This window comes from Vicugna pacos, unplaced genomic scaffold (assembly GCF_048564905.1).
Source record: "Vicugna pacos unplaced genomic scaffold, VicPac4 scaffold_118, whole genome shotgun sequence".
Classification (NCBI taxonomy): Eukaryota; Metazoa; Chordata; class Mammalia; order Artiodactyla; family Camelidae; genus Vicugna; species Vicugna pacos.
In genome coordinates, this window is record NW_027328798.1 from 265,558 (window position 1) to 288,479 (window position 22,922).

Sequence of the window (22,922 nt, forward strand, 5' to 3'; positions counted from 1 at the left end):
AGCACGTTTGTGTAAAAGCAGGAATCGAGCAAAATGCTGCAGAGTTTGACCTTACAAGTTTAAATACTCCATGAAAAAAATCCCTGAGCAGCCGACTAAATCAATTCGCATCTCACTTCTTCAAAACAATCAAACAAATTTAATAAGGGCGCATTTGTCACCAAATAAAAGGAGGACCAAACAGGTCCCTCAAAGCAAGGATTTTAACAGGTATCTAACACCAGTGGGTAATGTGCTAACAAAGCAAATATTCCAAAACATTAGAAAATACAAAATGACTAGGATAATACATGGATCAATACAGATATTAAGATTTTGCTTTTTAAAGCGATGGAGACAGTATGGAGGGCAATCTGGATATTTCCAATGCAGGGTGTGCACAGCCCACATTTTCAGATGCAACAACATGCTCACTGGGCAGTACAATTGAAAAAGGAATAAAGAAAAAGGAAAAGAGGAACAAGAGAAAATTAGAAACACACAAGAACAAAAATGATTTTGACAGCATGTACAAGAATTTACGTGAGTGTGTGAGGCCAGGGATGAGGGGATGGTGAGACCCACCCTCACCCCCTGCTCCAGGGAAAGCAGGGACCTGAGGGGAGCGGCGCTGCCGGGGGACCCCAACGTGGTCAGCGCCCCTAACCAAAATTCCACCTACAAGCTTCAAGGCAGCTTTTGAGCTACAAATTGTGGTCGCATTTCAGTCTGGACCGTTTTACTCACTTCCACCAAGAGTAGCAGGAGAGAATTAGGCTCTGCTCCTGTACCAAAGAATTGTTTAAATAATTAATGACTGTGGAATACTAAAAGCAACAATGGGGTAAAAGTGACTGGAGGAGAATGTGCTTGACCCGAGCTCACTGGCCGCGTTATCTCACTGACGTTCAGAAGCTGGCTGAGCCCTTATGGTACCAGAACAGACAGACCCAAAAGGAGGGAGGTTTAATGTGCTGCTGTATTTCGATACTGGGAGCCATGCCTGGTACACGAGGTTCTGGGTAAACAATGGGGACAGTGTCAACCACTGTGGGCTAATTACACATCCAGATACTCCGCCAAGTCCCAAGGGCAGACTTCAAAAGACAAAAACAATCTGGCATTCTCTGGTGGGGCTGCAGACTCAGAGACAAGCATTTGTTGAGCAAAAATATCACCAGTGCCTCCTATGACAAAAGAGGAGGCACTGGCGTGGGGGCTGGGGCAGGGCTCCAGGCTTCCACTGCTCACTCACCAGTCTGTCCAGGGGGAGAAGTGGTCCCTGCTTATGTTGCACCGATGCACCTACCTTGACTAATGCCTGGGGCCTCAGCAGGTGTTGACAGGAGAGGTGAACGGAGCCAGACTTGGTGTAGCACGGTGCTGGCAGCTATGCCCTCAGCAGTGCCCAGGCTCCTATACATGCCAGCTCATCTTAAGAAGCAGATGGGGAGTGCGGGCATGTAGATCACAGGGCCCTGAGAGGACAAGTACAGATCATGGCTACAGCATGCCTCCCCCTTCCTTAAGTCATAGAGGTATGTCTGGGAGGAACAGAAAATTCATCCAGAGCCCGCTACATTGTCTCTCGCAGGTGGGACTCGTGTCCCCTGTGCTTCTCACTCACAGGGCTGGTCTAGACATTCTTTTTATCAATTCTCTAGCATCTTCTCCTCCAACTTACCAACAACCAGAGAGTAGGATCTGATCTTAGCTAAGTTCAAGAGTCACAGAGCACTTCCTTCACAGCGGGCCCAGAAACATGTGCCAGGTTCTCCGACCGTCACCTGTGGGACCACCATGAGCCCTCTCCAGACTCAAGGACAGAGGCCGTAGGCCGGGGGAACACAGCTTCCCTCACTCTCCCCAGCAAAGGTTTCCACGTCTCGGAAAAGGCATCTCACCCTCTTCTGCCCGAGGGACAGCACAACAGATACACCGGGAAACAGAGCTGAAGTTGGGGGGGTAGGCAGCCCAGAAGAGCTCGTCTGTACTTCCGAGGCAATGTGGGGCCGTTGACTTAATCACAGGGAAAAAGTGAGAATGAACATTTCCCTGCTCTGTCCCATACACCGTGATACGCCTTTCCCTGCATAAGGAGTTCATTCGGAAGTCCCCGGCGGTGTTTCTGATGTCCTAACTTGGCATGGAGGCTGTCGGGCAAGAAGAGAGGGCCTGAGCAGAATAGGTGCTGGGCCTGGGAGGCAGGAGACACCGGCTCCAGCCCCAGCTCAACCAGCTCCTCGTTCCGCCTCTCGGGGTTAAGCATCTCATCTGTAAGCAAAGGGATGGGACTGTCCCAGGACAGGCTGCCCAACAGAAATGAAATGAGAGCCATGTAAATAACGTTTCCCATTTGCCACGTTTAAAATGGTAAACAAAGAAACAAACCAACAAACAAAAAACAAATACTAGAAACTGATTTTAAGAACAGATCTTACTTAATCTACTGTATGTAAAATACTATCATTTTGACATGTAAGCAATATAGGAAGTAAAGAGAGAGTTTATATACTTTTACTAGACAAGCCTCAGTGTCTGATGTGCATTTGACCTACAGCACATCTCAGCTCAGTCCAGCCTCCTCCCCAGTGCTCCTAGCATCAGTGGCTTTGACTACTTTATTGGACAGCAACCCCAGGGGTCCCACCATGGTCATGGCTGTAAAGCGGGAGTAAGTGTCCACACTAACCCTAAAAGGATCTCTCTGAAACAAAGGCGGATTCACTTTGAAATGTCTGGAAACCGGCGGGCTGCATCTCCATCCCCCCTTGGCTACAAGACAGACTTCTTCCTTGCTGATCCCTTTCTGGATGTAGGGAAGCAATCCGGCACAAAGCCAGGGTGGACTGGCCTCCAGGTAAACTTACCTGCTGTCTGTGTCCAGTCCCATGAAGTCCTCCTTCTCAAACAGGATGCAGAGGAGGGGAATCTTGTCCCCAGAATTCTTGGGGCCACCATCCAGCCACTTGGACTTGAGCAAGATGAAGAGTGACTCAGTGAAGTCCTCGATCCTCTTCTCCACCACCCTGCAGTCCTCTAAATTTGAAGGCAACGTCGGTGCGCGGCTGCTCGACTTCCTCCACATGCAGTACAAAGACAAAGAGCTGAGAGTCATTATCGAGGTGCCATACAGCTCCTCTGCACGTGGAGCTTCTCCAAGGCCTTGGCAGAGAGACAGTCGGTAATGGTGACAAGGCCCACGACCTTGCAGTGTTTCTGGAAGACGCTCCACCCATTCTCGGGCACATAGCGGTGCCTGTAGTGGATACAGAGTGTCCACTGGGAGCCACATGGGCTGATATGGCTCACCGAGGTGAGTAGCTGATAGATGCAAAAGATATTCTCCTCTGAGATGATCTCCATGGTTTGGACAACAACGGGAAGAGTCTGGTGGTCCTCAGCACACTGCACGTAGTCAGGGATGCTCATGTTGCAGGCCCTGCCGAGACAGGAGAGGAGATCGAGGTACATACTCTGCTGTGTGCTATGGGCCCATCTGGGTTGCGGTGACCTGGTGTGTACCAGACAGAAGGCAAGGGAAGCCAAAGCAAATCCGGGGGTACAGTTTGTCCTCATAGTCTGCACATGGCTACTGTAGCTCGGATCACATTACCCAGTTTTTGGTCTAGGCTTCCTGCCCCTGCAGAGAAATGTCATTTCTTATTTTATATTTCCAAGCACCTAGCAAGGCTCTGATATGAAGTCACTACTCAAAAATGCTGAATAAAGAAATGAACAAAGGATATGCTTTCCCCAAACCCCTTCAGCAGAATATAAAGAAAAGGACCACAGTAGGATCAAAAGATCTGGAATTCTATTCAATTGATTTGAACCACTTAGCTTCATAGTAATGGATAAGAAAACTTGCCTTGGGGTAGAGGGTACTGTTCATTGGTGGAGCACATGCTTAGCATGTACGAGGTCCTGGGTTCAAACCCCAGTACCTCATTTTAAAAAATCAAACAAATAAATACACCTAATTTCCCTCCTGAAAAAGTATTTTTTAATTCAAAAGTCAAAAAACACCTTGCAATTGACACAACATTGTAAACTTGACTATACATCAATTAAAAAAAATCCTTGCCTTGCAAGAATATATCTGGATTACGGATGTTTGCAAATGTAAAATGCCTAGGGTACCACCTGCATAAAAAGTGGTGACTGTACAAATGTACTATCCCCCCTTTATGAGCTATTCTTCCTTTGGGGGAGTTATAACCTCTCAGAGCTAATTTTCTCAGTTTAAAAAATATAAACATTACCTGGTTCTCAGTACTGCTGAAGAATCATATAACCCTAAGAAAGCATCTGACCCACAGAATTTACTCAATAAATGTTTTTTGAATGAATGAATAAACAAGCAAAGTGAATGCTGCTCCCTGCCAAAGAACATCATAATGATACTTCCTGGAAATCCCAAGCCCACGTTCACCAGACTCTGCACTAACAATGTGGGTGACCTGGGCAGGCCTGTGTGCTTCTCTAAGCCCCAATTTAATCGTGGATAGAAATGAGGGCAATAACACAAACCTCAAATTGTTAGTGAGTCAGTAATGAATTGTACCCCAATATTGCAAGATGGAACCATTAAGGAAAACTGGGCAAAGTGTCCATAGGCTCTCTCCATATTATCTCTTACTACCACATGGGAATCTACATTACATCTCAAAATAAAAAGTCTAATTTTTTAAAGAGGTTTTCGAGGTTAGGTGAGCTCACTGTCTCAAATAAGGAACACACAGTACAAATAGGACAATGCCCAGCCCATGAGATACACTCAGTTAACATTCCCACTGAGCCCACTAGTCCCTCCAACTTCTAATGGTGTCCACTTCCAAGAGCCCATGTGACCATCCTTGTTCTAATTTTCTATTTGTAATTTTTTTCTTTTCATTAAATAGAAACACCCAATTCCATAGAATTCTTACCAGATATCATGATGGCAGCCCTTCAAAACCTGACCACAGAGATCATGATGGCAGCCCTTCTTGGTGAAACAATAAAATGAATAGCCATTTTCACAAGACCTCTGAGTAAATCTACTAGGGAACTTCATCCTGGACTGAGGAAGAGGACTGGGGAGGAGGGGGCATTCAGGGGCACAGAGAATCATGGGCCACCTGTCCCACGATGGACTTTAGACTCACCCTCACCCTTCAGGAACTACTAAATACACACAGACAGAGTGCTATGGACAAGATTTTTTTTTTTAAACAAATCCCTGAATCCCTAGCAGGTCTTGTTTCTACCCATACACAAATGGCTTATTTGCATAATGTTTCACAAAAGCCTTAAAATATTATCACCCCAACTTGACACATCAAGAAACTGAGGTAGAGTAGTTTATCACATTCTACAAGATTAGAGAGAGGCCACGTCAGACACCGTATTTAAATCCAAGCCCCTGCTCCAGTGCTCACACTAGAAAGTGTGACATACTGCCCCTTTCCTGCCCTCTCCCTGCAATCAATCTCTGAATAGTCTTTTCTGTGTCACCTGGAATCACAATCACATTCATTTTCCACAAAGAGCTATGTCACTCCTTGGAGGATTTTTCAAAATCTAAAGGGTTGGTTTGAGAGGAGAGATTTGCATTTTCTGTTTCTCAAAGGAAACATGGCTTTAAAAGAAACTGAAAAGTAGTTATCTAGTCTAAGCCCTCATTGTGCAGAGAAAGAACCGGAGGCTCAGAAGAGATGAGGAAAGGGCCTTATTAACAAATATTGCCTCAGCGCAGCACCAAGCCAGACCTGGCACTTCTAGGGGAGGATCTGAAAGGCCCAGGAGAATGAGTGTTAGAAAACAGAAAGAGAAGAAGCATACAAGGCCCCGTCTCTTCACCACCATAACATGAATTTCCACCAAATTACCCAGAATGGGTGCAGCCAATATTAAGTTTCTCAAAAGAGGTTATAGAATTCTCAACCATAGTGGAAATTCCAACATTTACTGTGCTTTTTTCCCAGTTCAAGCATCAATTCAGTGGGCACTCTGTACCAGGGACTACACGAGGCCTGGGGTTCTCCCAAATACAGATCTCTATTACCACGTGTGCAAACCACATTAAGGCCACCAGAAGAAAAGCGCCCACAGATAAGATGGAATTACTGAAACTGAAAGCAGCAAAAGAGCATATATTACTAGGAAAAACGGTGCTCCTAGTAATGGACTCATGGACATAGAAAGCAAACTGTGTTTAGCAGGCAGGAAAGGGGGGATTAACAGATACAAATTAGTAAATATAAAATAAATGACAAGGACCTGCTACATAACACAGGGAACTATATTCAATTTCTTGTAGTGATTTATACTAAAAACAATCTAAAACATATATATATATACATATGCATATGTTTATAACTGAATCTCTGCTGTACACTTGAAACTAACATTGTAAATTGACTACACTTAAATAAAAAATAATTTTAAAAAATAAGTAAAAATAAATGCAATGCCATTAAGAAAAAAATAAAAGAACTCTCTAATCCCCTTAACTGTAGGTGGTCGAGAAATCTAGCTGCAAACACCAAGTCCACTGGATCACTCCAGCACTGGCTGTCACTCTTTCTGACCATCAGAGAGTCACTTGCTTCACTGAGGTTACTTTTCTCTTCTGTGAAAGGCTACAGTTGCAACTAACGATGTATAGAATCTCATCATTCACAAGCCCAAAAAGTAGTGAGGACTTCACATGGGCCAGGCTCTGGTCAGATGAAAAGATAGGGTCCCAGATATATTCATGGGTAGAAGAAGTTTATGCCATAAAGGTATAAATTCTTCCTGTTTTGATAGACAGATTCATTTCAATTCTGGTTAGAATTCCTACCAGATTTTTCTTGGAATATAACAAGTTAATTTATGGTCAGGAATAGCCAAGAAATTTCTTTAGAACCACCACTTGGGAGGGGTGGATAGGTCATTCATTTCCACTGCTCTTTCTGAAGTGATGAAAACGTTCTGGAATAATAATGCATGCACCACTGTGAATATGCAAAAAGCTGCTGAATTGTACCATTTAAATGGATGGAATTCATGGTGTGTGAACTATATCACAATAAAACTGTCCTATGAAAATTATTTCTTGACAAATATTTTTCAGTTTATACACTAGTCTGTCCCACAATTTAAGAAAAACAAAAAACCTAAACAAGCCAAACTATGCCAGGAGCACTTTAGGACTGCAATATCCCTGGGTCTCCAAGGCCTCTGGTGGTGCTGTTCCTGTTAACACACACTAGCTGGGCTGGGCTAGTTAGGGACTGTAACTATCTTTTGAAAATCGAGGATCACTCCTTTCACCCTGGGAGAGGGAAGGAAGGAGGATGTCACAGCCTCATGCCTTCAGCACATTTTTAACAGAACCAAGCCCTGCTTTCACCACTGCAATCCCTCTCACTATAAAAACACGTGACATCAACAAGCACCTCCATCATAACACCTGAAAGTGTTCAAGGTACTTACCTGCGGCAGAAACATGGAGGGGGGAGACAGAACCTCGCTTAACAGTAACGCTCCCTTTTCCCAACACCACCAGGAGAAGCTGGGCGTTAGAGCCGGAGGCTTTCAGCCTAGGTAGCAGCGCCCACGCCACAGAGCTGGTCCTCAGGCAGCGGGAAAGGGAGAGCAGGGCAGCCCCGGGGTCGCGGGGCAGGGAAAGCGGGGAGGGGGACGCGGGCTGCAGCCTCGCTCGGAGGACAGCCCCAGCCCCAGTCCCAGGCGCCCGCCCCCGTCCGGGTCCGCAGACCCCGCCCGCCCGGGACACAGCCCGCCCAGGGGCGGGGACGGGCCGGCGGACGAGGAGAGGAAGCCCGGGAGGAGAGGACGAGCGGGAGGGAGAGGGGAAGGGGACGCCAGCCGCGGACTGAGGGGATCCCGGCTGGGTGAGAGGTGGTAGGTGCACACCAGGCCCTGGACTCTGTGGCCGGGGCGCCGGGGCAGGTGGCGCTGGCAGAGGTGTCTGGCCTGAGCAATTCATCTGAACACGGGCTGACTAGCGCCCTTGGGGTCTGTGACAGGCGGACCGCCCTCCCGCAGCCGCCTGACCCCTTTCCTGGGAGCCCCCCACCTTGCACTTCCACAGTCAGAGGCCCCGGCAACAGGCAGGAACCAAAGGCCTACCGGGCGACGTAGTTGAGAAGCCTTTGGGCCCGATCCCCGGCTCGGATATGGAGCTCCCAACCAGCGGACCACTTGGCACTGACTGCGCATGCGCAGGAGGGCCAGCGATCCTCTGGGTTCTGTGAGAGAAGGTGGGACAGCGAGGGAGGGAGAAGATGGGAGCGGGTGGAGAGGACGGGAAAATTGGAGGGATACAGATGGACAGGATGAGCAGAGAGAAGGAAGGGCTCTGGAGAAAGGAGGGTCTTAGCGGAGTTGGAGAAAAAAAGCTTTACCTCTGGGGCACCCCTAGGCGGCAGACCTGCCTCTGTACCTTCTGTTACCCTTCAAGCCCCGCAGCTCAATTTTACCACCGTGATCCAACCCTCCGTCCGATGCTTCTGCAGAAACCCTAGGGAGATCACACCCGTTGCCCCCACGCGGAGCTGGGTTTTCTGTTGCTCTGAGAACCAAGCACCCGCAGGTGTTGTCGCTCAGAACTACCTTGGGAAGAGCACATATTCCCCTTTTACACGCTGGGAAACAGGCAGGCAGGATCTCTGCCTTAGCTCCACTGTCCCAGGTGTTGGGCTGGCGGGGAGCGGGATGGTACAAGATCAGAGCCCCAGACAGAGCAGACTGCCTGAGTGTTGGTGCATAGTCCCCATCCCTCCTGGGTAAACCATACCCACCCTAGTGGAAACATCAAGGGCTCACAGTAGTTCCCTGGGTGTGGGAGAGCTGTCCTCATGTGAAGGAAAAGTCCAGCTGGGCTAACAAGCTAAGTCACAAATCTAAGTGTGATAAGTGTCAGTTTACTGATCTAAATTCTGCTGGGCTATCTCGTAAATCTGAAGTTTAGTGTCAGTTTATTGGCCTAACAACCTAACTCGTAATTCCAAGCTCAACAAGTGTCAGTAATGTGATCTGTTACAAATTGATAAGCTCCAGTGTACTTATTCCTTGCTTTTTGTTCTTTGAGCCTTATTGGCTAATCCCCCCTTACTTGTAATTAAGCCTTTAAAACCTCATGTGCACGTCTTGGAGGTACTCAAAACTTCGGAGCCGAAGCCCCTCTGAGCCCACCGGCATAATAATTCTGAGTACTCCAACACTCCGATTGGTGCTTTTTTCTTGGCTGGCCTGTTTCCATAACACTCAGCTCCAGTGCCCAGCTTTCTAGGTAGATAGGAGTGTTACCAAGTCCAAATTCATTCTCCTCAGTGCAGGACAGGCCAATAAGTTGGGAGACCAGATGTTGGGGCATGGAATAGCAAGTTTCTGTAGACCTAGATGGCAAACTAATGTCCTGGAAAACCATCTCCCCAAGTCACAATTCAGGCTCCTTTCCTATGTGCTTGGTTAGTGCAAACTTCTTAGTGTAGGAATTCCTTCTTGTTAGAATCCTTTGTTCTTGCAGCTATCTGCGTGGGTCAGATCCCTGTAAACCTCCAACAAAAGAAACGTTATTTTCTATTTTGCAATTTGCTATCTTCTAATGAATGAAAAAGTGTTAAATATCCTTAAAGGTCAGAGGCTTCAGAATAGGCTCTCCTGTTTATTTCAGGCTCTAGGCAACATTGTTTTACAAGCAAGATGAAGCCTAGGTGACAGAGCACAGGGTTAAATTCAAAGGAACAAATCTAATATGGAGTCAGATTTGTTCTGTTATATTACCCGGCCAGAAGCCACTTGAGGATTTAAATCCCTTTAAGTTAAAAATAACTAAAATTTTAAAGGAATTTACATACATAGGTGGGAATGTGCAAAGCATATCTGGAAAAGCACCCAAAGGATAGTAAACAGAGGCATCTCCAGAGAGGGCTGAAAGAACAGAGGATGAGGGAAAACTTCTTTCACTTGTGTATTTTTGTGCTCTGTTTGAGTTTTTTTTAAACCATTTCCTTGTATTTCTTTTTCAGATAAAAGAAATGTGTAATGGAGCAAAGGAGTAATTAGCTTAGCAAATACAGCAGCCATGGAATCACTAGTCATCACTTTTGATTTAAGCCAGAAAGCATTTTTTGACTCTCTCCAATGTGCTCTGTCCTGTTTTAAGACTTCTATTAATATTATTATTATTATTATTATTATTATTATTATTATTATTATTATTACTATTACTACAAGTACTACTACTATGACTATTAATATTATTACTATTATTTTATGAAATAATAACACGGTTTACCTCACCCCTGCCCATGGCTGGTGGAAAATCTACTGAGTTTTTCTTGAGATGTTTTCCAAGGAGTAGAGATGAGTTTATAAACAGAACACATCTTCAGGGCAAAACAGGCAGTGTGCATTACCAGCAGGCCAGACAGCAATGAAGGGTTTTCAATAGAGGCACCCAGAAGCTGAGAGAGAAAGCCTCCAGGACACTACAAAAAGCTGCCCAAACTGCCATCTCCATGGTACTACTGAAATAGGAAAGAACAAATCTGACTCCATATTTGATCTGTTTCTTTGACTTTAACAAATCCAAGTTAATATGCTCCGGTCTTTTCATGGGTTATGATGTCACAGAGGAAACGGACAGGTCAACAAGGACCCACTCTGCCGTGATCACGGAGCCGGGGAAAGGGATGGGCTGCAAGATGTATGAAGCAGCCACAACTGTGCCCGTGCTTCTAGGCAGGTATCCAAAATCGCCTCGACAAGGTGTCAAAAATTTGTGCCCATGTCCTCATCAACAGACATGTATTAAAGACAAATGGAAACATATAAAAGGCCAATACCCTTGCTGGGTACACCGTCCAAAGAACAAAGTCTCAGTTTGACAACTGGCCATCTCGGTTCCATGGGATTCATTCTTGGAGAACCTTAAAAACCACTCTTCTGTCCTCAAGAATTGCTGCATATTTGTCCTATCTTTGGCTCAGGGATGCAGCACGTTCAAGTGAACTTTAATGTCTGCACAGATTTGACTGTCTTTTTCCAGGTTCACTTGTCCATTCAAAAGAGGCCTGAGCTAAGTCCATCCTCCGTAAGATCTATTCCCTCCAGTGACAGCTCATTGAGCCTGCAATTAAAAGCCAAGTGAACAAGACTGTCCTCAGCTAAAAAGTTCACCGATCTTTCACTGTTTTCTTAATCTCCTCTCCTGGCTAATTGCAACAGACTAACACCTCCCTCCACCAAGATTACCAACTATGTCATTTTTCTCCCCAAAGAGAAAATAAGGTCCATAAAATAGGAGACAACTCCATAGTCACCTCTGAATTCTTAGCATATAGTAATGTCAATAAATACAACTCAGATTATTGTTAGTTTCCTTTAAAACCTTTCTGGTTATTTGAATGAGACCTTGGAAGAGAGGTGTTTGCTGTCCAGTATCTTGATCCACAAGACTCTGGAGGCCTTTTTCGGAATAGCTTTTCACTGATTCATTCAAAATACAACTTATCAATCAAGGAGTAGCTGTGCTTTTCTGCCAGGAGTTTGTGGTCACTCTCATGCCAGAACAGCTTTAAACTATATCCTTACTTTGGATTTGTTATTTTTCCCCTCTTCCAACAAAATTGTCTTTTCTTACTTTCTTGTCTTGAGGAATTTTTTTTCCTATTTCACCCTTTAGTAAAGCAAGATTCTCAGGATGGGCTTGGCCCATTATATGATCACCCATCCAACTCCTAGTGTGAGAGGTCTGGGGCTCACATCCTTCCCTCCTGTCAAGGCAACTGAAAATCAGTTCAGGAGCCAACCAGCACACCACGGCTTCTAACGCTCACGTATCTCTCAGAAACCCTGCTTACTCGTTTGTCTTGGCTTCTGAGAATTTTCCCTCACTTTCTTGACAATGAGTTGTGCAGCTTGATAGATGAGGAAGGAAGGTTTTATTTCTCAATCAGCATTTTAAGGAACTTGTGTAATGAAGGTTTTCAGGAGTTTCTAGTACCCTCCATTGCCGAGACAGAAAACACACTAGACATTTTCTAAATTTACTTCTCATGTGCATTTTTTCTTTGCTTTTTTTTCTTAACTGCTAACAGACATTTTTTAATTAAAAAAAAATAAGGCCCCAAAAAGAATAGAACACTGAAGGGGCAAACAAAATTAAAGGGCAAAGACAGAAAAATGATAACTACTCTACAAAGTTAATGTAATACATACACTATGTATCAGATCAGCAATTCTCAGTAACAGCTAATTGAAACATGACCATGAGGTAAAATTTCTCTCCTGTCAGGACATGGCCAACAGAAAATACAATTAAACCAACAAACTAATTTCCTAAGTCTGGCGAGGTACAGAAGTCTACAAGCTAAATGTGTCTTATTCTAGAAAAGAGGGAGTCTCACCAGCTCTTTTCTGTGGAGCCTGAGCCCACGGGAGGACGGTGAAGTGAGCTCTGTAAGTACCCAATTAGCAAAGTGAGTGATGAATAAATAGACGTGAGCTTTGATGACAGAGATAATACTACTATTCGTTTGTCCTTTAAAGTATGACTTCACGTTCAGTGATCAATACTTCGGCGTCCTTAGGAGTTGAGATTTTAGGAAAATGCACAACCTGGGCCCAGATCTCCTCTTTAAGCTCGTGACACTGCAGTTAGTTGTCTCAAAGGCAGCTCCAACTCCACATGCAAAGAGCTGACTTCACGGTGTTCCTCCCATAACCGTCCTTACCAGGGCCCCTGGTCGGAGGGTAAGGTCTCCCTGCGTCTCCCAACTCAGGCCCATCACTCACAGATGTGAATGGACCCCTCCTTCAGGGCCCAGATATCCTCAGACACCGAGTCCCACCACCCACACCTGACCTACCAGATACTCACTGTCACTCACTCAGCACTGACTCTGTGCTGGGACCATGCTGCACACTGCAAACGTTATCTCACTGGATCTCCACAACAGTCCTGGGAATTGGGTACATCACTGCTTCAATTGATTAGATAAATTGTTTCACTTCCTTGCGTGCGTCATTCAAACTGACACGGCTACTAAGCCACAAGCCTGGGCCTGAAAACCACTTGAAAATTGGACACTGCTACACCTCGCAGCCACCCTACTCTGACTCATCACATCATCTCCTGCCAAGCCTTCTAAATGTTTCCAAACATTCTAGAAGACAAATATGAATTATGAGAGCACCCCACTCTCCTACTTAAAATCTGTCAATGATGGTTCACTCCCCTTAGGAGAAAGCCCAACCAGGCCTGAGCACAGCCTAAGGCCCCAGCATCCGCTTTCCCTGCACGGCCGCGCCGCCTCACCCACCTGGCAGCTCTACACGTGCCGTGTCTAGGACAGGGATGCTGACTCCGCACAACCCAGGGCTTGTCTCACACGAACAATGATCACCTTCTTCAGTGTTCATCTTCTTCATTGCTGACTCTCACAAAAATGTTTTCTCATGATGAATCAATATCTTTTTCCTTACAACTGCCCATCATTAATAATGAGCTCCCCCCAAAAGAGAGAAGACCTAATTCTCAGTCTCCTTATCTGTAAAGTGAGAATAACAAGGAAATATGTGAGGTTTCAAGAGAAATAATATTCATGTGAGGCTGGGGGCAATTCCATCATACAGTAAGCATTCAATATGTGCTTACTTAATATTAATAAGAATATATTGCATTCTAGCAACCTTCAATCAATGTTTTATGACTTTGTCCAACAGACTACTGACAAACTGTTGGACGAACCACTTTGAGCAGATCAGCACAAGCATACTGGGAGAGGTAAGTGCTGACTCCAGTTACAGCTGCAGCCACCCAGCACTACGGGGCGGGGGCAGTTTGCTCAAACTCTTACATGTTGCTTGAGTATTTAGTTCTCATTATAGAATAAAGACAGTTGTTCTTTAGTCAAAGCTCCTGAAACATAAATCTTCAAAGATTGATGCAAATTAGGTTTCAAGTACAACACTCTCACTAGAATTTATTTGAAAATTATAGTCTTAGCTACTCCGCACATCAAAAGGGCATAATCTTAATGTATCTGACTAAATACACTGAAAGGGTTGTTTAAAAGTAATTAAGAAGAAGCCATTCAGAATAAGCTCTCAGTATCATCTGCACAAAGACCCACCCAAGGGTCTCATTTCTCACTTCCACATAGGTGTTTTCAAGTAGCTTACCTTGGGTCTTGGTTTCTTATAACACGGGGCGGGGAATAGTTGTGGATAGATTTATGTAGCAAGTATATACCAAGGGTATTTGTTGTGAAGGAATTCTACAAATAAGAAGATTGATACATAGTCCCACCCATAAGAAATTCAGCCTTTCCATTTACAACAGCATTAAAAATAAAGTGAGAGATACATTTAACAAAAATTTACAAGATTTGTACATTGAACTTTTTGAAGTATCACCAGAATAAATTTTAAAAGATCTACATATATGGAAGACATCCCATTTTCATGGAATGATTGACAATATTATTAAAAATGTTAAGAATCCTCAAAGTGAACTATATATTCAGTGGAATCCCTATCAAAATTCCAGCTGACTTCTATGCAAAATTGAAAAACTGATCCCAAAATTCACATGGACTTGCAAGGGGCCCAGGACAGCAAAACAACCTTGAAAAAGAAGAGTAAAGTTGGAGGACTCACTTTAAAGTGTACTAAAATGCTATAGTACTAAGTCAGTATGATACTGGCATAAGTTTGGATAAATAAATCTAAAAGACACAATAAAAACCCACGGGGAAAAACTTACATTTACAGACACTTTTCCACTAGGGGGCCAAAAACACTCCATTGAAAGAATAGTCTATTCAACTAATGGTTCAGGGACATCTGGGTATCTGCAGGCAAAAGAATCAATCTGGAATCTGAACACCCATATTTTATATAACAAATAAAATTAATTGAAAATAGATCACAGACAGAAATGTAAAAATTAAACCTATAAACTTTCTAAAAGAAGACACAGTATAAATCTTTGTGGGCCTAGGATAGGCTTTGGTTTCCTAGATACAAAACCAAGAGCACAAGTGATAGAAGGAAAAAGCAGATAAACTGGACTTCATCAAAACTAAAACCTTTTTCTTACAAAGGACATCATCAAGAAAGTGAAATGACAGGGGAAAAGGGTATCTCAAGTCAGAGAGTGCGTGCTTTGCAAAAAAAAAAATAAATCTTTACATCTAACTACCTCCCTTGTAAAGAAATTGTTTTAATGTTAAAAAAATATATAGTTAAAGGACAATGTGCAGAATAGAAGAAAAATTTTGCAAAGCATGTATCTAATAAGAGAGTAGTATCCAGGATATATAACGAATGCTTACAACTGAACAATACAAAAAAAACACCCAATTTTTAAATTTACCACGAATTTAAATAGATATACAAATGGCCAATAATCATATGAAAAGATGCTCAGCATCACTAGGGAAGTCAAAAACAAAATGAGATCTCATTTTACACCCACTAGGATGGTTATAACCAAAACATGGACAATAACAAATGTCGTTCAGGAGGCAGAGAAACCTCATATGTGGCCAGGGGAGAGGAACAATGTTGCAGCTTCTTTGGAGAAGTCTGGTATTTCCTCAAAAGCTTAGAGTTATATGTCTCAGCAATTCCACTCCTACATATAGAGTCATCTCTCAATATCCTTGGGGGGTTGGTTTCAGGAACCCCACACCCTGGATACCATAATCCAAGGATGTTCGAGTCCCTTTACAATCAACCATCTGGATTCATGTAGTGGAAACTACAGATATGGCGGGGCAAATGTACAGCCAACAGAATGAAAACATATTCTCATAAAAAATTTCACATCAATATTCATAGCAGTATCATTCAGAGTAGCCAAAAGTTACTAACAATATCCATCCATCAATGAACGGATAAACAAAATTACCAAGAATAGGCCCACAAACTTTTGGTCATTGAAACTTTGACAAAGGAGGTGAGAACATACAATGGAGTAAAGACAGCCTCTTCAGCAAATGGTGTAGGGAAAACTTAACAGCTGCATGTAAATCATTGAAGTTAGACTACTCCCTCACAGAATATACAAAAATGAATACAAAATGTGTTAAAGACTTAAACATGTAGACAAGACACTATAAACCTCTTAGAAGCAACCATAGGCAAAACATCTGACATACATCTCAGCAATGTTTTCCTAGAGCAGTCTACTCAAGCAATAGAAAAACAACCAAAAATATACAAGAGGGATCTAATTAAACTTACAAGCTTTTGCACAGCTATGGAAACAGTAAGCAAAACAAAAAGACAACCAACCTATGAAATGGGAGAAAATATTTGCAATAAATGAAACTGCTAGGGGCTTAATTCCCAGAATATGTAAACAGTTTTTACACTTAATAAGAAAGAAAAACAAACAATTCAATTCAAATATTGGCAGAAGTCCTAAAGAAACATTTCTCCAATGAAGACTTACAAACGGCCAGTAGCCACATGAAAAAATATTCAATATCATTATCAGAGAAATGCAAATCAAAACTGCAATCAAGTATCACCTCTCACCAGTCAGAATAGCCATCATTCAGAAGTTCACTGACAATAAATACTGGAGAGGCTGCGGAGAATTGGGAACACTCCTACACTGTGGAGGGAATTCAGTTTGGTGGAGCCATTGTGGAAAAGTGTATAGATGTTCCTCTAAAGACAAAAAATTGACCTCCCAGATGACCCAGCAATGCCACTCCTGGGCATATATCCAGAAGGAACCCTAATTGAAAAAGACACCTACACCCCAATGTACACAGCAGCACTATTTACAATATCAAGACATGGAAGCAACCGAAATGTCCACTGAGAGATGACTGGATAAAGAGGTTGTAGCATATTTGTCCAATAGACTACTATTCAGCCATAAAATAATAATAAAATAATGACATTGGCAGCAACATCAATGGACCTGGAGAATGTCATTCTAAGTGAAGTAAGCCAGAAGAGAAAGGAAAATACCATATGAGATTGCTCACATGTGGACTCTAAAAAAAAAAATAGAAAGAAACAAAAAAATAAACTTATCTACAGAACAGAAACAGACACAGAGACATAGAAACCAAACTATGGTTACCAGTGGGGAGAGGGTGTGGGAAGGAATAAACTGGGAGTTCAAGATTTGCAGATACTGAGTATGTAAAGAATAAACAGCAAGTTTATACTGTATAGCACAGGAGAATATATTTAATATCTTATAGTAACTTATGTTTAAAAAGAGGATGAAAATGAATACAGGTAGGTTCCTATATAGCTGAAGTGTTGTGCTGTACACAAGAAACTAACACAAAATTATAAACTAACAAGACTTCAATGAAAATATTTTTAAATAGACCAAAAACGAAAAAAAAAGGAAAAGGATATTATCAAGCAAAAAGAATAAAGTACTGATTCAGGCTACAATTATGGATGAACCTTGAAATTTTATGCTAAAATAACCCAGACACAAAAAGCCAAATAGTGCCCTTTAAAGTGAACTGTATCTAAGCGTTTATTGTACTACTCCTGTAAATTTTCCAGAGGTTTGAAATCTATCAATATCAAAATAAAATGTATTATGCATTAAAAACTTAAAACGCTTCCTCACAGGAGGGCTTTAATTATTAAATGCAGAAACGCATATAAAGCTCTTGGAAAAACAATTTGCACGTCCACACACAGTCACTGCTGTCACTGCCACTCAGAGGGTGGTGACAGCGCTGATGAGAGCTGCCTCCACTCGCTCCCCTGCAGAAAGGAGTGAAGGCCTGAGCTCTGACAGGCAGGGTGAGCGTGAACCTGAGTCATACACAGCCACGTTCCAGACTCTGCGTTACCCAACTTTCTTATACAAACTGCAACATGTAATGTAAACACGCTAGAGGGATGTATCTTACAACACAGGGAATACAGACAATGTTTTACAGTAACTATAAATGGAGCATCTATTGTACACCTGAAACTAATATCATATTTTAAATCAGCTATATTTTTATGAAAAATTAAAAAATATTTTTAAAATGCTATCACTTTAATATTCAATTCGGTTTTTAAGTTACTACTAAACAGCTCAGAATGTATAAAAGCATTTAATTGTGCTGTTTGCTTACATATTTATTTACATTCAGCCTCTTGCTAAAAGAGAATTTAAACAATTCTGTTAAACACAGCTTAACAACCATAACAACAAAAAGGCAAAACTGAGAGTGAAGAGAAAATGAAGATTCAATACTTAAATGAAACCAGGGGGAAGTAAACTCATAAAAATGGATTCCATGAAGTCAGGGCAAGTGTTAAGGCTGACTAGAAATTCAGCTGTAGGATTCTTGGCAGCGAAACCAAAAAGAAAAGATGATGGGGCGGGTGGTAGAGCGTGTGCTTAGCGTGCACGGGGTCCTGGGTTGAAGCCCCAGGGCTTCCACTAACAGGTTCATACATCTAATTAAGTGCCCCCCTAAAAGATCACCAAAGAAAAGAAAAAGAGAAATTTCTTTCCCAAAGAACCCTGATATTAAATTTGGATTAAATATTAAAAAAAAGAAAAAAAGAAAAATTAAAAAGGTAAGTGACACTGAAGGAAAACCCCAGCTGGGCTAACAAGCTAAGTCACAAATCAAAGTGTGATAAGTGTCGGTTTCCTGATCTAAGTTTTGCTGGGGTACCTGGTAAATCTGAAGTTTAGTGTCAGTTTACTGGGCTAATAAGCTAACCCGAAAATCCAAGGTCAACAGTTGTCAGTAACGTGATCTGTTCCAAATTGATAAGTTTCAGTGTACTGATTCCTTGCTTTTTGTTGTTTGAGCCTTATTGGGTAATAGCCCCATACTTGTAATTAACCCTATAAAACCTCATGTGCACGTCTTGGAGGTGCTCAGAGCTTTGGAAAAGAAACCCCTCTGAGCCCGCCAGCGTAATAAATCTCAGTACTCCAACCCTCTGTGTGATTCTTATTTCTTGGCTGGCCTTTTGTTTCCATAACAACACAAGCGATAATGCACGTGAGATAAATCTGCGGAGGCTGCTGGTAAATCCCCATGTCTCACGTGGGAAAATCTGAAACATCCTTCTCACCACTCAGAGTCATCATAAGCCCACACCACACCTCCTGCCGTTAAATGCAGGAGCACGGTTAGGGCCCGGCCTTTGCTGTCTTTGTGTCATCACAGTGATACAGGATGGAAGGGGGAAGAGCACAGCCATTCAAGGAAGGCCACAGCAATTGACATCAAAATGGTGAAGGATTCAACCCCCAATAGGCCTTGAGGCTCAGGATGAAGAGATTTAACTTCTAGCAGATCTTGAGCTTCAGTAAACATCCATTGTAATAGTAACCTGGTGAATAACATGCCCCAGGCACCATGGCAGTCCCAATGATAGCCACAAAAGGTCAAAGGGTGGGAAATGGCCAACTCCCAGGGAATCCTAGCCCCTTGCCCTAAGGCTGGTCCTTCTACTTATTAGCATATGAAACCACCAAGCCCAAGAAAACAAGCAAAACAGCGCCACCTCGCGGTCACCACTCTCTGTCCCTCTTTGGAGAAGACAGACCTTCTGTCTGTGGAGTGTGTACCTACTTCCAATCTGTGCATGAAACCCCCACACCTCGTGACGTTTCTCTTGCATTTCAATGTATCTGTCTGAATATATATACCTTTACTCAACACTAGCTTGCTCTTGAATTCTTTACTGCATGAAGTCAAAGAACAAAATCTGGTGGGGCACATCCCAGGGGCTCAACGAAAGCCTGGGACACAGCCCTTCTCATGCCCAACGTTTTTTATTCTTGTATCAACAGGACTGGGCTGTGAAGTGAGGTCTGAGGCCCCAGCTAAGGGACAGAACCAGCTTCCAGGGTTCCAATTTGCGGGCAGCCTCTCCCCCAGCTTGGGCCTTGGGGTCTGCCCGGTTCTCTGTGTTTCTCTGTTGTGCTGACTCCCCAGCCATACAGCGTACTCCTAGGCCTGTCCCCACAAAACCCTTCTCTCCAAAATACAAGCACGTCATGTCACAATCCTCTTGTTCAACCAGGAAATGTTCAGCCCACTTTTTTCCTCCCCAATAAATTACCCAACTGTCCTCCCTCCCATCACATCACTTCTTTCTTTGTGAGAACTCTGCACTCGCCACACCCCATCATGAACACAGGTGTCTTGCTGGCTGTGACCGAGATGTTTCTTTCTCACACAGCAAGCGTCCTTTCACTTTCCCCTTGTTACCTTAAAAAAGCCTTTCCTGAGTCACCCACCCCTCTGATTATGAACTCACAAAGTGCTGAAGTTGCAGTCACTATGTGCATACATCCCAGTTTTGGCTAGGTTTCCATCACAAGATCTTCATTAAGGAGCTGCATCAAGAAGTTATACAGGGTATTCTTACATCAGAGTGGAGGAACCTGCAAAAAATTTAAACGGCTTTGAAGAGAGTGTTAACCAGGGACAGAGATGTCGCGGGTCCTAGTCAAAAGTGTCATGAGGAAAAATGTTCTCCCAAGGCTCAGAGTGGCTTCTGAACACAGAATCCTCAGGGAGGAGGTGACAGGCAGTGATTAGGGTGGGTGATACAGGTTACGCTCCCCCAGCTGGGGAAGAATAGGTTTTTTTCTTGTTTTCCAAACAATTTCTTACTACCTTTTTCTCTTATTGCCACATACCATTTCCTACGAATTAAGCATATCAATGTCAGTCATTTGGGCCACTTGGGAGAAGCTACACGATGCCATTCACAGGGATGGGGCATGACAGCCACACCAGTCTGGGTTGAAAGACCAGTGGGGGTATTTGCAAGGTAATCACGGGCATGCAGCAAACTCCCCAGCTTCAATGACCTCATCTCAAAGCTGGGGTCAATAAAACTACCAAGCAAATTGCGTGAAGATTATGGCCAATGTTTACTAGGTAAGTGCCCGTGAAAGCTGCCGCTTAATGGGGAATGAGTACGATCAATGAGGCCCTGTCTACCTGCCCACACGCGCCCTGCCTTCCTGCCTTGCTGCAACAGCAGAACTTGTTTAGCTGAGATGAACACCCCCAGAGCAGCCCCGACGGGAAAGCTCCCAGCTGTGTACGGCGAGACGTGTTCCTTTCCTTCTCAGAGCTGATCACAGTTTGCTGTCGTATGTTTTTATGTTTATCCCTTTTGTAACTGCCTCTCATCCGGAGTTTTTGCTCAAGCAGCACAGGGCCAGGTGTGTCTTGGGTCCTGCCGGATATTCTGGGCAGGGAAACAGCCAACTCCATATCTGGCTCTGGTGCTGAACGGAGAGAGCAGAAGGCCCAGGGGCCCATGCTGAACTGAGGCCCCTGCACCCAAAATTATGGTCTGACCTTGGGCAAATTACACAGTCTTCTTTACCCTGAGATTCCTCATCTGTCCATGAAAATAACTGCCCATGTCACACAGAGTTACAAGTATTAAAGGAAATCAACAAATTCACAACCTAGCCAAGGGGCTACAAGTGCATCCTCAACAGACAAATGCTGCCTTTACGGCTCTGACGCACGCTAAGCGGGGCGGCCCCACACAGTGAACACTGCTAAGTGCCAGGGTGTTAAATGCTTCATGTGTGCTATAATACTCTTTAGATCTTACAACAATCCCAGGAAGAAATGAATATTATCATGCCCATTTCACAGATTCACCAACAGGTTGAGAGTATGCATTCTATTCCAAGGTCCTATGGTGAAGAAATGGCAATTTAAACCGGAATCTGGGCCCAGGCCTTGGCTCCATCTCTCTCCCATCCACCTGACCACTTGCCTATGAATTCCACCTGTCCAATATAAAAGTTTGCAGCCGGCCATCTCTTAAAAGCAATGTGTGCCACCGTTTGTCAATGTTGTTTAATTACCATAAACTGTTCTCAGAAACCACTACAGTAAAGAAAGTTGGACTTAAGGAATTCTGCATTGCGTTCTCCTGCAATGTGCAGGATCCCTTTCCTACACCTCCAAATCCAAGTGTATGCTTCCTCCGTGTTTATGTTTGCACACGGCTTATTAAAGCAGAAGGTATCTGCAGTAATTCCATCTCGGTTGCTTTCCAAGTTTGCAGATTATCCATATTCGGTCTGTGAACGAAAATACTACAATGTGAATGAGAATACTGCAACCATGTCAGTAAACAAAGAATACTGATACCAAGTCATTAAAGGCTTCCGCCACTCCCCGGCGAGGACAGGCCTGCAGCCCAGCCACTGCAGCAACTCACAATGGTGCCCTCTGAGCAGACTCAGAATAAGTAAGGACGGGCTACTGGCCCGAGATAGCTAGGTGCTTGTCTAAAAAATGAATTCAGTGAGTCCTAATATTTGCTTCCTCCCATTCATACAAAATCACTAAATTCTTGAACTTGAGATACCTGGCTTTCTTTAGATAACAAGTAATCTTTTATTGTTCCAACAACCTGGTCTTTGTTGTAAAGCTCCTATATATCCTAGCTCTTCCTCAACCTCTTGGGAGCAGTCCCTCAGAGAGTTCTGAGAGACGGTCATCCTGGCTCGAGTCCTCCCGCCAAATGAAACATAACTCTTAACTTTTAGGCTGCATGTTTATTTCAGTCAACAGCTTTGGACACCATGAAGCACCACAGCAGATTTCTCTCCACCTGAACTCTCCAAGTAACCAGAGCCTTGGTACCAGCAGTGGCCCTTTGTGCTCATCCGCCTCCTCGGGGGGTCCAGATGAATTTGGCTGAGTCTCTCCTGGTTCTCAGATCTCACATATTGGTTGATGATCCTAAGTTTTATCTGGCGGTGTATCCAGGTACGTGGCCCTCCAGTTGAAAGAAACTGAGGTGAATTACCCACCCAGTGGAGACATCCCGAGTGGGTCCAAGTTGAAAGACACTGGGTTCAGGACTGAGTGGTTAGGTAAGAGGCTGGTCTAATGTTTTCCTCAATTTGGTTACCTCCATTGAATTTTTCAGGATAAAAGTAAAAC

General features: G+C 43.6%; 1 protein-coding gene across 5 annotated transcripts in view; it reads right to left on the minus strand.

Annotated features, from left to right (window-relative positions):
* Window positions 1-22,922, minus strand: part of LOC140694995 (trafficking protein particle complex subunit 9-like) — a 170,291-nt gene that overhangs the window by 100,677 nt on the left and 46,692 nt on the right. For 2 of the 5 annotated variants that reach the window (XR_012070668.1, XR_012070667.1), the window contains exons 1-2: window positions 2,850-3,116; window positions 1,289-1,457 (exon numbers count right to left, since the gene is read on the minus strand). The exons of 2 other annotated variants lie outside the window; for them this stretch is intronic. The gene's annotated coding sequence lies outside the window, so the exon portion shown is untranslated. Of the gene's footprint in view, window positions 1-1,288; window positions 1,458-2,849; window positions 3,117-22,922 lie in introns of those variants that run through there. One more of the 5 variants, XR_012070662.1, reaches the window with a different exon arrangement.